This window comes from Cucurbita maxima, unplaced genomic scaffold (genome assembly GCF_002738345.1).
Source record: "Cucurbita maxima cultivar Rimu unplaced genomic scaffold, Cmax_1.0 Cma_Scf00056, whole genome shotgun sequence".
Taxonomy (NCBI): domain Eukaryota; kingdom Viridiplantae; phylum Streptophyta; class Magnoliopsida; order Cucurbitales; family Cucurbitaceae; genus Cucurbita; species Cucurbita maxima.
Window position 1 is genome coordinate 108,014 of NW_019272072.1, and position 13,094 is coordinate 121,107.

The following is a 13,094-nucleotide window of genomic DNA, read 5'->3' on the forward strand; positions in this document are numbered from 1 at the left end:
TATTAATTTTGGTGTCATCTTTACCCGAGTTTTGGGATATTATTATTAATGAAATTCAATCGGCATTAGAAATTCACATTGATAATATTCAAAATACTTGACAAAAAAGAATGGTCAACCTAAGATATTTGAAACAAATAAATATTTTGTCCTCTATGATATATCAGATCACTCATTTGAAAAGAAGTCTTATTAGATACTTTTAAGCATTTAGAGATCAACTAGACACAAACCTAAACATTCTAAAAAAAAAAAAATTAGGGGTTTAAATTAATGTAATTTAAGAAACTTATGATTTTTATATTATCAAGAGTTTAATTGAGCTGGGTCGTTTCAATCTAGTGGACCCAAGAATTGAATCGAACCCAAACCAACTAGTTAGTAACATGATTTAGTGGAAGCATTTTCATGCAAAGTAGAAGCAACCATGGAGGGTTTGAAATAATATAGTTTTTAACCCTTGTTTCTAGAGTGAATATTGAAATAATATAGGGGCATTATGGTCATTTTACACCGTTCCTTGGTTTACCTCCTTATCCTTATCTAATGACCCCCTAATTTCATATCTAATCTCAACATGCTATAATATGCTCAGTATTAAAATTTGATAGGCGAACTCATATAGTGGGTTATTTTAACGTTATTTAAACCTCGAGCTATTTGATTGGTTCAGGGTCTTAACTCACAGTTATTTAAATTTTTCTTTCATATATCCTTAATTCATACTTGGTTTAGGGTTCATATAAAAATCCAAGCGATTTCTACAAGTATTTCTTAACAAAGAGTCCAAGGGGGCTACTTGCCTCGTCGTCGACGTTTGGGACCTCCATTCTTGAGCTTTCAGTATCCGAATGACTTCAAATTTCCTTCCACATACTCTATATTGTGTCTAGTTTATGAAACCATAGTGTTTTTTATGTGAATCGGTCTGGAATGGGGTTAAAATTGAGAAAACCAGAGAAAATGTCAAATTTTGAGTTGACTTGGACAATTCAGTTGAACTGGCCGTATCATCGTTTTCTTCCTCTAAATAAGAAGAAGATGTACAGTTTTCGCATCGCCGCCATCTGAAACTCGGCTTGTACAGCCCATTTACAGCGTTTCTTTACTTGATTTCTTCGTGAAACTTATTGATGGATGTTACAAGAAAGGGCTAGGAATTTATTTGATACCTTCTCGTGGATCGTAGCCTAAGATATTCGCTTCCAAAGTTCATCCAAAATCTGATTTATCGTTGGAGATAAAACAAAGGATTTCTTATTGGGTAGCCGATTCTGGGGTTTCAAGGCCCTATTTCTTCATTTACAACGTTTTTTTTAGGAACCTCTTTGAGTGTAGAACCTTAACTTCTAGAAATCCTTCTCGGTATGCAACTCACTCAAAACGCCAGATTTTCGATCTCGTGGGTAGTTTGTTCTACGACGTTTCAGCTCTCGATTCCTTCATCAAGTTTACTCAACTTCTTCCTTCGAAGCTAGAGGAATCCTTAATTTGAAGGAAAAGAGATCGTAGATAGGAATTCGACTCTTATCCCCAATTTAATTTCGAAACATATTTTCTTCAATTCAGCACGCTCTCGAGGTTATTTTTCTTCGTGGTCTTCTATGGAAGCATTCCTTTGGGTAATCTTATTGAGAAACTGTAGGATTAAGTTTGAAGAGAAATGATGGAGGATTGCTCTCGAATTTGGAAGAAATCTAAGAGTAGGAGACCTATAATCTAAACGCTCATTACCTTCGATTGGGGGATCGAGCTTTCTCGATTCTTATTCCGTATTGTTGCTCCTACTTCAGACTTTATAGGAGGAGCTTAAACCAACATTGAAAAAGAAAAGAAAACAATAAATTGAAAAAGAAAGAATCCGAATTGATGATATATTTTTTCAAACAAACTAAAAGAAAATGAAAGACAACATAAATCATGATTCAACTAAGTCAAGCCCACTAAAGAATTTGATTAAGAATAACAAAGAAGAATCTCTAATCAAAATACTAAACCTAGGGTAATAATTTTGACTCATTGAAAAAATTTATAAGGAAGATTTTAATTATCTCACAATAAATTAAGAATCCAACCCATTAAACAATAAAAAAAAAATAAATGAGAACTAAGGAAGAAATACTAAGTTGTTCTATATTAATCTAGAACTTTGGTTATGAGTAATCCATGGATTATACCAATCAAATTCTTTATTTTAAATTTGAATAAAAATGAAAATTCCATTATTAGTAAAAATTAAAAAAATAAAATAATTGAAAAGAAAAAAAAATCTCCTGTAATACTAGCCTAGAAAAAAAAACTCTCGAATGATTTGGCATGAATAATTCCTTAATTAACATGAATAATTCCTTAATTGGCATGAATAATATCAATGTATATTGTCTCTAGCTTAAACTGATAAATCCCATAAAAATTACTGTATCTTATATTTAAAGATGAGAAATGAATTTGAAGATTATGATAGTTCCCAAGGAGTTTCAGCTTATTATTGAACACGTTCGTCTGTTGTACAAAATTATGGACAATTTATTATATATCAAACCATAAGTATTTTATTAGTTCATAAAAATAAGTACTAAATTAATCAAAGATATCAAGAAAAAGACTATGCTTACAAAAAGAGTTTTAGTAAATCCATTGCAATAAATCAAAAAATTAATGAAAAGAGAACCAAAAATCATTATGATTTGCTTCGGGAAAATTTCCTATCACCCAGAAGTTGTGAGAGTTCAGAATTCTAATTTGTTTCAATTCTAGAAATAGAAATGATATCCATAGAAATACATAATTTTACAATGCAAATAAGAAAAACCCGTGATCAAGTTTTAGATAAAAGTAGCAAACATGTTGATAGATATAAAAATAAATTCAAGTTCTTGCTCTGGCCTAATTATCAATTGGAAGATTTAGCTCGTATGAATTGTTATTGGTTTGATAACAATAAAAACTGTCATTTTAGTACGGTAAGGATCCACGTGTCCATGAAAATTCGTTAATGCTATATTTTTCTTATATTGACAATAATATCTCCATTCCATTTGAAAATTGATATTTGTTGGGTAATTTTAAACTCATTATTTTTGTTTGTTCATTCCACCTAATTTGTAAAAAAACAAAAAATCATACCACTAAACCAAATGCCCTTATAGTGGATCTATCATTTTTAGTTGCCCGTGTGTATATGTTTTCCGCACCTCAATATATGAAATTTATCCACATATTTTTGTGCTTTAGAACTTATTATTATTGTCACGTTAACTTCACATGATCTATCACACAGTTGAAGCAGCATTGCCACTAGAGTCCATGCATTCCTTTAGGATAGATATGTTAAAAATTAGGCCCTTTTGATAATTATTTCGTTTTTTTTTTCAAAATTATGTATTTTATCCTTTTATTGAAAAAAAAAACATTTGAATTTTAAGCAAAATTTCCCTCCAAACTAAGTTTTTGAAAAATATTTTTATTTTTTTTCTTTATTTTAGTTTTCAAAACTACTTCTTGGCTACCATTGAACAATATTTATATTGTAAAATGGGATTAACTTTTTTTAAGTTTATGTAGTTTCTTTTTATTACTATGTTTACTTCTATCTCATGTTACTCCATTTGTATTTACTTCGTTTTATACAAAAGTTCACCGTAATTAATAAATACATTCCCTAGAAAAATAAACTTGTTTGTATCAAGATATATTACAATGAATATGGAGAAAAGAAATCCCAAAAATAAGTAGAAAGTTGAGAATTTCACTCAACCACACAATATCAAAGCTTACTATATGGCTCACATGCAATTCTACAAGAATGACATGAAACTTATAAATGGCATAGACGATGCTCAGATTTTGAAGGGAAACTTCTGAACTTGAGAGATCAATTTCATTCATCACAAATCTGAGTTTTACATAATAATTTGTGGGTATTTATAGTCTCCCTACAAAAGAAGTTAGTGGCCGGGATTTAATCTCGATCCCCTTGAATCTCCACAAAAGATGAAGTCAATTTGATAATTCTACCATTACAAACTTTATGAAATTAAAAATAAATAAAGTTTTCTAACAACTCATGTAATGATGCTTGCAACTTCATCTGCTCCTTCAACCGTGTAAATATTCACTTATGAAGCTCTAAATGGTTCTTCCTCAATCTAATAAGCTTGTAACACATGAAATAATAGTTGAACCGAGCGTATCCAATTTTGTAGATGAAGAATGAATGCTTGTTGAATCTTCTTAGCCTTGGATCGTGTAATAGGTATAGTTGGAACATTTGGAACACCATGGTCCTTATCATCTTCCTCCTCTTCAAAAGGATTCGTCCTCGAATCAGAAAATCATCACCTACATCAATAGGACTCGAGTCAGCAACATTAAAAGTAGGATGTGCTGAAATTCTCATGGAAGATCATTTTATATGCATTGTTATTAATTCTTTAAAGGACTTGATAAGGGTCATCCCTCTTGGATGTAACTTTGTCTTCCTTTGAGATGAGAATCACTCCTTGCGAAAATGTATCCAAACCCAGTTACTAGGTTGAAAAATGATTTCATTCCGAAGCAACATTGAAATTTTGTTTCTCAATTGTCTCATTCCCATCTTTATGCAATGTTTTGATCTCATTTGCATTACTTGTGGCTGCTTTACTCACAAAAATATTAGATGATAGAAAGCAAATCAAGACACGTAAGTGGATTAAATCCATAAACAACTTCAAAAAGGGAACAATGAGTGGCATAGATTCGTCCCAAGACTTAATATTCTTACAAATAATAGCCCTAAGCAATGCTCGTAATGTTCTATTAACCCGCTCATTAATCTAAAGATGACATGCAGTTGAAAACAATAATTTGTTACCCAATTTATGACTTAAAATTCTTATAAATAATAGCTCTAACCAATAACCACCTCAGACGACATGCAGTTGAAAACAATAATTTAGTACCCAATTTATCTACCATACTTTCCAAAAGTGACTTAAAAATTTAATATCCCTATCTTTTTTTGTGTGCAGCAAACATTGGCAACAATGACTACAAAATTTATAAACATCGTGCTTCATGGCAAAAGTCATATGGATAGCATTTTCTCCCATGTCTTGGTTTCGCTAACTAAAGTTTTCCAATAACTCCCAAACTTCATTACCTTATATAACCTCTTGGGATAAGGATTCATATAAAATTTTATAAAATAAGATCTACTGATGAATTTCATAGCATTTGAAGGTCATCTAGGTCATGAGCTGAAGGTAAATTTCCTTAGGGGCATTATAGTCATTTTACACCGTTTATTGGTTTACCTACTTATCCTTATTCAATGACCACCAAATTTTATATCCAACCTCAATATACTATAATATGCTCAGTATTAAAATTTGATGGGCAGCGGAGCTCATATAGTGGGTTGTTTTAACGTTACTTAAATCTCAAGTTATTTGATCGGTTCAGGGTCTTAACTCAGGGTTCTTTAGGTTTTTTTTTTTTTCATATATCCTTAATTCATACTTGGTTTAGGGTTCATATGAAAATCCAAGCGATTTCTACAAGTATTTCTTAACAAAGAGTCCAAGGTGGCTACTTGCCTCGTCGCTGACGTTTAGGACCTCTATTCTTGAGCTTCCAGTATCTGAATTACTTCAAATTTCCTTCCACGTACTCCTTATTGTGTCTAGTTTATGAAACCATAATGTTTTTATGAGAATCGGTTTGGAATAGGGTTAAAATTGAGAAAACCCAAGAAAAGGTCAAATTTTGAGTTGACTTGGATAGTTTAGTTGAACTGGCCATATCATCGTTTTCTTCCTCTAAACAGGAAGAAGATGCGCATTTTTCACATCACCGCCATCTGAAACTCGGCCTGTACAGCCACATTTACAGCATTTCTCTCCTTGATTTCTTTGTGAAACTTAAAGATGAGTGTTACAAGGAAGGGTTAGGGATTGATTTCATACCTTCTTGTAGATCGTAACCTAAGATATTCGCTTCCAAAGTTCATCCAAAATCTGATTTATCGCTGGAGAAAAAACAAAGGATTTTTCTATTTGGTAGCCGATTCTAGGGGTTTCAAGGCCCTATTTCTTTATTGAATCTCTTTCATATCCTTTCTTTAGGCTAAAGGAATTGGTTTAGAGAAATGTCTTTGAGTCTAGGACCTTAATTTCTAAAAATCGAACTTAGTATGCAACTCACTCAAAACGCCAGATTTTCGATCTCTTGGATAGCTTGTTCTACGACGTTTCAGCTCTCAATTCCTTCATCAAGTTTACTCAACTTCTTTCTCTGAAGCTAGAGGAATCCTTAATTTGAAGGAAAAGAGATCGTAGATAGGAATTCGACTCTTATCCCCAATTTAATTTTCAAACTTATTTCCTTCAATTCGGCACGCTCTCGAGGTTATTTTTCTTCGTGGTCTTCTATGGAAGCATTCCTTGGAGGTGCTGAAACTGATTGGAATCATTCTTGCTCGACGAGTCATCATGTATCCTCGAATTTGATTTTCAAGTTTTTCTTGAAGTTCTTCAATGGCGGATTGAATTGAGGGAATGGTTTCTTGGCACTTTCAACACTCTATTTCTTCATAGAACTTGTGGGTAATCTTTTTGAGAAACTGTAGGAATATGTTTGAAGAGAAATGGGAGAGGATTTCACTCGAATTTGGAAGAAATCTGAGAGTAGGAGACCCATAATCTAAACGCTCATTGTCTTCGATTGGGGGATCGACCTTTCTCGATTCTTATTCCGTATTGTTGCTCCTACTTCAGTTTGTATAGGAGATGCTTAAACTAAAATTGAGAGCTCCAGAATCTTCGTTATTTAGATGTTCGAAGAGAAATGGTGGAGGATTGCTCTTGAATTTGGAAGAAATCTTAGAGTATGAGACCCATAATCTAAATGCTTATTTCATTCGATTGGGGGATCAACCTTTCTCGATTCTTATTTCGTATTGGTTCTCCTACTTCAGACTTTATCGGAGGAGCTTAAACCGACATTGAGAGCTCTAAAATCTTTGTTATTTAGAGATCGAACTTTCTGGATAGTTTTTCGGAGATATGAACTCCGATCATAGCCTTACCGACCTTGGCTTTGAATACTAGTCGTTGGATGTGATGATCCGTGCGTGTTCATTGAGATCATATCAAATTTTGGAGGAGATCCAACGGTTGAGATTTGAGTTTGAAGGATTTTGCTCGGATGGTCACGGTAGATGCTCTGATTCTAATAGGAGTGGCATTTCTCTAATTATCCATTCTTTCAAGGGTATTTTGGTAATTTTTCACTTTTCGAATATTTTATTATTATTTTTCTCGAAAAATCCATAATATTTCTACAAATTCCTCATTGTTTTTTGTTCATTTCCCCTTTATTTTTGAATCTTGAGATTCCTTCTACATAAGGAATTACAAATCGGGAAAGATTTTTGATAATTGATAAAATGACTTTTTTGCCCTTTTCATTTACTTTTTCCTTTCCAATCCTTGAAATCACTTGTTAGGGTACTCAATTGACTAAGTCCCTTGTTCTTGCTTAAAACTTTAATTTTTTTCCTTTCTATCCTTTGGGTCTTTCATGAGTGGCTTATTCTTATGGGAGCTAATTTTCTTCATGTTTGGGGTGTTACATATACATAATCGTTACAAACACAAAATAAGAAGCAGACTCAAAAGAAGAACTTATGGGCAAATAATGGTTACTTATGGGTATGGATCCTAGCAACTTATTTAGCACGTTATTCACATAGTTCTATGTACTTGGTACATGGATTATTGATGAACTTAGGTTTATACATAATGTCTTGGGTTAGGCTTTAAGAGTTGAGGTTTTAGCTTAGGAAAACATTAGAGGGTAACCTAACATGGACTGATTCGTGGGAAAACCTACTAGCACTTTGAGGACCTCTTTCCTTCACCAAACTTATGGGTAAACTTAATTAGAAGGTGCAGGAACAAGTTTGGAAATGAACAGTGGACTAGTTCTCGAATTCGAGGTAAACCCATGAACACGATACCCGAAAACAAAAAACTTGTATCTCCCGATTGGGTACTCGATTAAGCTTGCTTCTTGCCCCTAATAGTCTACCCTAATTCATAATTTATAGACCGATTTTCCATTATCATTGAAACATCTAGAATTTCTATAATTTCATTCTTGATTTTTATGAATCTTCTGCCAAAAATGTCTTCTCCGATCAGAGCCTTCCTTTTTTAAGCCCCTTGTAATTTTTTAAGCCTCTTCTCAATGTTTTTTCAATTCTACTTGTTCTTTGCTTCTAGATACAACTTAGTAGGGATTATACACGGTCTCTTATTGGAGACCTTGAGTGTTGCAAATTCTCCTCTCCTTTAAAAACTTTCGGTCATCGAAAGTGCTTATTCTAAAATAGGCCAGGGTACAAGGTTCTTATTTGCCTTCTGTTTCCCAAGTGGCTTCTTCTACTCTATGATTCTTCCATAGGACCTTAACAAGAGCGATTTTCTTGTTTCTCAATCTTTTGACTTTCTTGTCTATTATTTGAATCGTGTCTTCTTTATACGTTAGGTCATCTCTCAAGAAGAGAGTTTCATGAGCCAGTACGTGCGAAGGATCTAGGGTATACTTCCGTAGTATGGATACATGAAAGATATTACGTACTACAGACAAATTTGGGCATTGCCCGATTCTAGATCCAATCCTTTTTAATATCTCAAAGGGATGGATAAACCTAGGGCTTAACTTCCCCTCTTTACCCTACCTGAGCACCCCTCTCATGGGGTGCTACCTTTAGGAATATATGATCCCCTACCAACAATTCCATGTCCTTGCGCCTTAGATCTGCATAGCTTTTCTCTCGGCTTTGTGCGGTTTGTATCCTAGCTTTAATCTTCTAGACTGCGGCGTTGGTAATTTGCATAACTCTGGTCCAATAGTTCTCGTTTCCCCCCCTTCTTCCCAAAAGATAGGGGATCAAAATCTTTGTCCGTAGAGAACCTCATATGTGGTCATTTTTATGGTTGCTTGGCAACTATTATTATAAGAGAATTTCATAAGGGGTAGGTACTTATCCCAGCTTCCTGCTAAATCGATCACATATGGCCTCAACATTTCTTCCAATATTTGCTTGAGCATTTCTGTTTGACCATCTGTTTATGGGTGGAATGTCGTACTATAACTGCGTACCCAATGCCTTTTGTTGAATTTTTCAGAAGCGAGATTTAAATCTGGCATCTCGGTCTAATACTATTGCCTTTTGTTGAATTTCCAGAAGCGTACCCAATACCTTTACTGATGAATATTCATTTTTAATGTTAGCAAGAGTAGCTCAGTTGGGAGATTGTTAGACGGAAGATTTGAAGGTCATACGTGTTTTATCCACGTTCAACGCACCTAATACAAGTTTATTACCTGACTATACAATCTAAAAACACAACTTGCTTATTCAATCTAAAATTAGTGATTATTTCTTTTTTAAATATAATGAATTAGTGGAAGTACCTTTACTTATAATTTTTCATTTTTAATATTAGCGGGGATAGCTCTGTCGGGAGAGCATCAGACTGAAGATTTGAAGGTCACGTGTTTGTTATCCATGTTCACCGCACCTGATTCTAGTTGCATAACCCGACTATTCAATCTAAAATTAGTCATTATTCCTTTCTAAAATCTCAATGAATTATCGAAAATACCTAACGTGTTCTAGTTCACCGCACCTTATACAAGTTGGATAACTTGAATATCTTATTAAAAATTAGTGATTATTTCTATTTAAAATTAAAATGAATTAGCGAAAATACCTTTACTGATGAATTTTCATTTTTAATGTTAGTGTGGATAGCTCAGTTGAGAGAGCATTAGATTGAAGATCTAAAGGTCTCGTGTTCAATCTTGCATAATTTGACTATTCAATTTAAAATTAGTGATTATTTCTTTCTAAAATTTCAATTAATTAGCGTAAATACTTTTACTTAAAAATTTCCATTTTAATGTTAGCAGGGATATCTTAGTTTGGAGAGAGTCAAATTTAATATTTGAAGGTCACGTGTTCGATCTCCATGTTAACCACACCTATTTCGCATAACCTGACTATTCAATAGAAAATTAGTCATTATTTCTTTTTAAAATCTCAATGAATCAGCTAAAATACCTATACTGATAAATTTTTATTTCTAATGATTGCGGGGATAGCTCAGTTGGGAGAGCGTTAGATTGAAGATTTGAAGGTCACGTGTTTGATCCACGTTCACCGCACTTTGTTTAAGTTGCATAATTTGACTCTAAAATTAGTGTCATTAGCGATTATTTCTTTTTAAAATCTCATACTCAATGAATTAGAGGAAGATCTGTCACGTTTTTTATCCAACCGGCATAAGTTTACCTTTACTTTTTGAATTTTGAATTTTAATATTAGTGAGGAGAGCGTCATATTGAAGATTTAAAGGTAACGTGTTTGATCCACGTTCATTGCATTAGCGATTATTTCTTTTTAAAATCTCAATCTCAATGAATTAGAGGAAGATCTGGCACGTTTTTTATCCAACTGGCATAAGTTGACTAAGTTGCACAACTTGACTATTCAATCTAAAACATGTGATTATTCATTTTTTTATGTTATCTAGAATGGCTTAGTTGGGAGAGCATTAGATTGAATATTGGAAGGTCTTGTGTTTAATTGACATTCATTATATCTTATAGTTTAGTTGATTATAAATTCTTCTTAAAATATAATGAATTAGTGGAAATAGCTTTACTTATGAATTTTTATTTTTAATCTTAGCGGGGATAGCTCAGTTGGGAGAGTGTCAAACTAAAGATTTGAAGGTCACGTGTTTAATCTTCACGTTCACCGCACCAGTTTCCATTTACATAAGCTAACTATTCAATAAAAAATTAGTTATTATTTATTTTTAAAATTTCAATGAATAATGAATTAGCGGAAATACCCTTCCACATGAATTTTGATTTTTAATGTTAGCGGGGATAGCTCAGTTGGGAATGAATATCTCAAGGTTACATGTTTAATCCATGTTCACAGCAATTGGTTTATGTTGCATAAGTCTATTAAGTTGCATAACTTTATTCAATCTAAAATTAGTGATTATTTCTTTTTAAAATATAATGAATTAGCGGAAATACCTTTACTTATGATTTTTTTTTCAATTATTAGTGAGAATAACTCAGTTTTGAGAGCGTTAGACTGAAAATCTGAAGGTCACGTGTTCGATCCACGTTCACCGCACCTGATTCAAGTCACATAACTCGACTCCTGACTATTTAATTTTTTAAAATCTCAATGAAGTAGTGAAAATATTTTTATTTTTAATGTTAGCGGGAGATTCAAGTTGACTAAGTTGCATAACTCGAATATTCAATCTAAAATTACCGATGAATTTTTATTTTTAATGTTAGCAGGATAGCTCAGTTTGGAGAGCACGAGTGAAGATCTAAAAGTCACGTGTTTGATCCACGATCACCGCACCTAATTCAAATTGACTAACTTGTATAACTCGAATATTTAATCTAAAATTAGTGATTATTTCTTTTTAAAATTACTATATAATCTAAATTTAGTGATTATTTCTTTTTAAAATTTCTAAATTTTCATTTTCAATGTTAACTGGGACAATTTAGGTGGGAGAGCGTAATATTGAAGATTTGAAGGTCACGTGTTTGTTCGACCTTCACCACACCTGATTCAATTAGTATAACTTACTATCTTATCTAAATTTAGAGATGATTTCTTTTTAAAGTTTCAATGAATTAGCGTAAATAATTTTACTGATGAACTTTCATTATAATGTTAACCATAGATAGCTCAATTCAATTGGGAGTGAGTCTGTAGATCTAAAGATAGCGTGGATTCTTAATTCTTTATTTGACTATAAATGCTCCTTAAGACATTTAGTAAAATGACTCATTTGATTGCATGAACAATAAAATTGATCTTCCCATAGAATTGTCAATACATTATACTTTCAATGTTGCTAAGTTGAATCCCTTTGATGTAGGTGATTGATTTTTCTGATTCGAGGACGAATCCTGAAGAGGGGGATGATGATAAGAATCACGGTGTACATTCTACTTTCAATGTTACTGAGTTGAGTTCTTTTGATGTAGGTGATTATTTTTCTAATTCGAGGACGAATCCTTTTGAAGAGGGGGATGATGATAAGAATCACGGTGTCCAACTGGACCTATTACACAACCCAAGACCAAGAAGATTCAACAAGCATTCATACTTCATCTACAAAATTGGATAGGCTAGGTTCAACCGTCATTTCATAAGTAAATATTTGCACGGTTGAAGTAGCAGATGAAGTTGCAAGCATCATTTCATGAGTGGTTAGAAAATTTTATTTATTATTTTAATTTCATAAAGTTTGTAATGCTCAAATTGACTTGGTCTTCTGTGTAGATTTAAAGGGATCGAGATTAAATCACGGGCACTATTTTTCTTTTTGTGGAGAGACTATAAATACCCACAAATTATTATGTAAAAGCATATTTGTGATCAATGAAATTGATCTCTTAAGTTGAGACGTTCCCCCTCATAGAAATCTAAACATATCTTTGTCGTTTTTATGTTTGATGCAATTCTTGCGGTAGATTGCATCTGAGTTATTCAGTCAAGCCTTCCTTGATCAAGTTCGATTGTGGAGTGACTCAATTTTGAAAAAGGTTCCAAATCTTGCTTCTCACTCTTGGATCTCATAATCTAATTCTAGTTTATGTCTTGCCAAATCTTGCTTCTCACTCTTGGATCTCATAATCTAATTCTAGCTTTATCTCTTGGTTTATCCAAATTTTGTATAAGAAGATGTTAATTTCTTTAATACAAGGGTTCTTGTTGCTACAAAAGCTTGGCTCGTTGGGCTGAAGATTACAGTTGGTCTATCATCCTTCAACGGGATCTTCTATCCCCATGGACTTGCTCTGATGCAGTCGTTCTTCTAACGCTGGTGACACGTCCAGTTGTCGAGATTTGTAATGTGAGTTTGTAACCCATCCATTGAGGTTCTTGGAATGATTCTATAGCTTATCAATTCCATGTTGGGAGTTGGATCATGGGTCTTGGGCGAAGGAATCCTTGGTTTACGGCCCCTTGGAGTTGAAGGAAGTGTCATAAG

General features: G+C 33.2%; 1 non-coding gene across 1 annotated transcript; it reads left to right on the plus strand.

Annotated features, from left to right (window-relative positions):
* Positions 1-10,145: 10,145 nt before the first annotated feature.
* On the plus strand, positions 10,146-10,218 carry TRNAF-GAA. Its single transcript has one exon. It is a non-coding gene; the product is annotated as a tRNA-Phe (tRNA).
* The last annotated feature ends 2,876 nt before the right edge of the window (positions 10,219-13,094 follow it).